General features: G+C 35.1%; 1 non-coding gene across 1 annotated transcript; it reads left to right on the top strand.

Annotated features, from left to right (window-relative positions):
• The first annotated feature begins 744 nt into the window (after positions 1-744).
• TRNAP-UGG (transfer RNA proline (anticodon UGG)) lies at positions 745-816 on the top strand. The gene has a single exon. It is a non-coding gene; the product is annotated as a tRNA-Pro (tRNA).
• Positions 817-3,195: the final 2,379 nt, after the last annotated feature.

The raw sequence follows: 3,195 nt of genomic DNA, 5'->3' as shown, positions 1-3,195 counted from the left end.
TACACTTTTGCTACTGAAAGCGAGTATCCCACCCAGTCTATGAAAATATAAAACCTAACATTTCTCTCATACTTAAAAACTTAACTAAATTTGTTATAACTGAAAACAAAAACAACATAAAATGTTATAAATTTTAGGATCTATCTTTGATGATAGAGATAAATAACTAAATTATATTATTTTAACAGAAAAGAGGCTTTGAAAGTCATAATGTTAATTTAGATTTATCAATTTAATAGCATAAGACATTAAACGAACTGGGCGAAAAAGTGCTCAGTTTAAACATTTTTTCTACATATTTTCGATAACTCGTTTTAAAATTTGACATCTCGGTAAAATATACATATTTCATAATATTCTAAATATATTTTAATATTCTGAAAAATTGTGTTTGCCTGTTGCAAAGCGTATAGACTCGTTATTTAATTTCAATAGTGCACAATAATGTATAGAACATATATTAATACTGGAAATAAACGAGTTTATAACACCAAATTTTAGTTTTTTATTTAATTACACACTCAACGTTTCGCTTTACAGCTTTTTTAAAAGCGCTCACTAAAATACAAACCGAAAATGACTAAATAAAGCTTCAAACTGAAGCTATATACTATCAGTTTTGGTTTGTATCTCAATATGGCTGGTATAGATATTAAAACTTTTATTGAAATAAAGTACAACACAATGTTCACATCATCTCAGGTCATCTTAAAGTTAATTTAAGAAACGGTATTTTTCTTCTATGGCTCGTTGGTCTAGGGGTATGATTCTCGCTTTGGGTGCGAGAGGTCCCGGGTTCAAATCCCGGACGAGCCCTTTTCTTTCACTTTTAGTAATACTTCTGAGCACTGAAAAAGGTGTACTATTCTTATAAGGTCCGGCATGGCCAAGCGTGTTAAGGCGTGCGACTCGTAATGTGAGGGTCGCGGGTTCGCATCCCGGTCGCGCCAAACATTCTTGCCCTTTCAGCCGTGGGGGCGATATAATGTTACGGTCAATCTCACTATTCGTTGGTGAAAGAGTAGTCCAAGAGTTGGCGGTGGGTGGTGATGACTATCCGCCTTCCCTCTAGTCTTACACTGCTAAATTAGGGACAGATAGCCCTCGAGTAGCTTTGTGCGAGATTCCAAAACAAATTCTCTTTTATTTTAATAAAAGTCTTAATACCCATGTCAGCCGTCAGGAGATACAGTTTTACTTCAAGTGGATTTCTCTTCATCACAAATTTTGGTTTGTGTTTTATATTACACCTTTAAATACAGTGTAAAGCGAAGCGTTGAGTGCTTAACTAAATAAAAAAGATAATTTATTTTTAGATACAGAATAGATTATTTGTATTCTGCCAACCGCAAGTATCGAAACATGATTTTTAGAATTAAGTTCTGAGACTTAACATCGAACTACCAATAAGTAAAAACAATTCTGTGTTTTTTTTTGTTACACAAACTAAAAAAGAAACTTTAAACTAGAAAAGAACAGCGTAAGAAAAACCTGCTTTTAGTTTTGTTTTTTTTATTTAGCCGTTCCTAATTTAGCAGTGTAGACTAGAGGGAAGGCAGGTAGTCATCACCACCCATCGCCAACTCTTGGGCTACTTTTTTACCAAGGAATAGTGGAATTGACCGTCACATTATAATGCCCCCACGGCTGAAAAGGCGAACATGTTTGGTGCGACGAGGATGCGAACGCGTGACCTTCAGAGTACGAGTACCACGCCTTAATTCACCTGACCATGGTCGGACTGAGAAAAACTTTAAAATTAAATATCTTTATAGCAAACATACGAATAGAAAATTTTTTTTTTTCAAATAAAATAGAATATTTTAGTTCACAATTAAACTCATAAATGTTTCTTCACTATAGCTATATAACAACCTGTTTTTATGCATAAATAAATTGGTTTTGTCCCTTGGATGTGAACCTGGCGTAGCTTAGTTGTTAACGCTCTCCTACCGTGATTTTGAGTATTCACTGTTCATGGTTTGTTGCTGCAAAATGCGCTCCGCGCTTCAAAACGAAGGACATGCTGTCAGTTTGATAGTCAGATTCTAGTATTCGGTTGGATAAGAGCAGTTTAAGAATTAACGTTGAATGATGTTGACTGGCTACCTTCCACCGAGTTGTCAGCTCAAAATTAATGACGCAAAATTAGAAGTTATGGACTATTACAATTGTAACAAAGTAATAGTGTGTACGTATTTAACCAGTGGGATAGTACGATTATAATTAATTATATCTGCCATAAGATATCATTTCAGGACTATTATATTTTTGAGCATTACATTCCCAATCTAGTTCCTCAAGGACTTTAAATAATTTGAAGATTCCACAATAAGATTATTTCAGCACACTATATTCGTTATGTAACCTTGTGCGAAGAGGTAGTAGCTAACTTAGTGGCGGTAGAAATGCTTTCAGGTAATCGCTTTCAGCATCCAGCTCTTAATGTTCTTACACACTATTTGAAGTTATTAATTAATTGACGGCCTTTGGCCGCAGAAATGTCTTACGGGAAAAAAATTCTAAGGTCACAGGTCAAAGTTGGAAGTGGGTGTAACTCAATAAACGGTTCTTCTTATCAGGGTTATGGTGGCTGTTGCAACTGAAACTTCATGCGACTTTATGTATTATTGCAATACTGGCGATATTGGAGGAATGCAGTGAGATATGTATGAGACGTTTATTTTCCTTTCATCCATTCTGCGCATGTCATGTTAAAGAAAATCTAATATAAAGTTTATGTTTGGGTAAGTACATAGCGTCATCTATGAATGCAGTTAATGTTAACTTACTTAAAAAATAACAAATGCTCAATAACAGAAATAATAGGGGGTGCATGAATTTGTGAAACTTTATTAACGTGCCTCTCGTTCCAAATCATCATTCCACAAAGTTTGTCTGAGGTTGGCCGAGAGATCTGGGAGTAGTTAGATGACGGACAAACACACAAATGTTGGGGCTTTTTATATTAACGTCGGTTGTTAATTTTAATTATTTTATTAGTCAATTTACAATTCAATTGATTAAATATTGTTAAAACTGTGATCAATTTCGCACTTCTATACTCCTTGACCCACCCAGCGGAATGGCTGCAGACGTACAACGCTAGACACCGGGTTTCGATACCCCTAGTAGAGACCACAAACAGCCTATTGTGTAGTTTTGTGTTTAAACTGTACACGAAGTTTCGGGTTA

This window comes from Tachypleus tridentatus, chromosome 3 (genome assembly GCF_004210375.1).
Source record: "Tachypleus tridentatus isolate NWPU-2018 chromosome 3, ASM421037v1, whole genome shotgun sequence".
NCBI lineage: Eukaryota > Metazoa > Arthropoda > Merostomata > Xiphosura > Limulidae > Tachypleus > Tachypleus tridentatus.
This window is presented reverse-complemented; position numbering and strand designations above follow the sequence as displayed.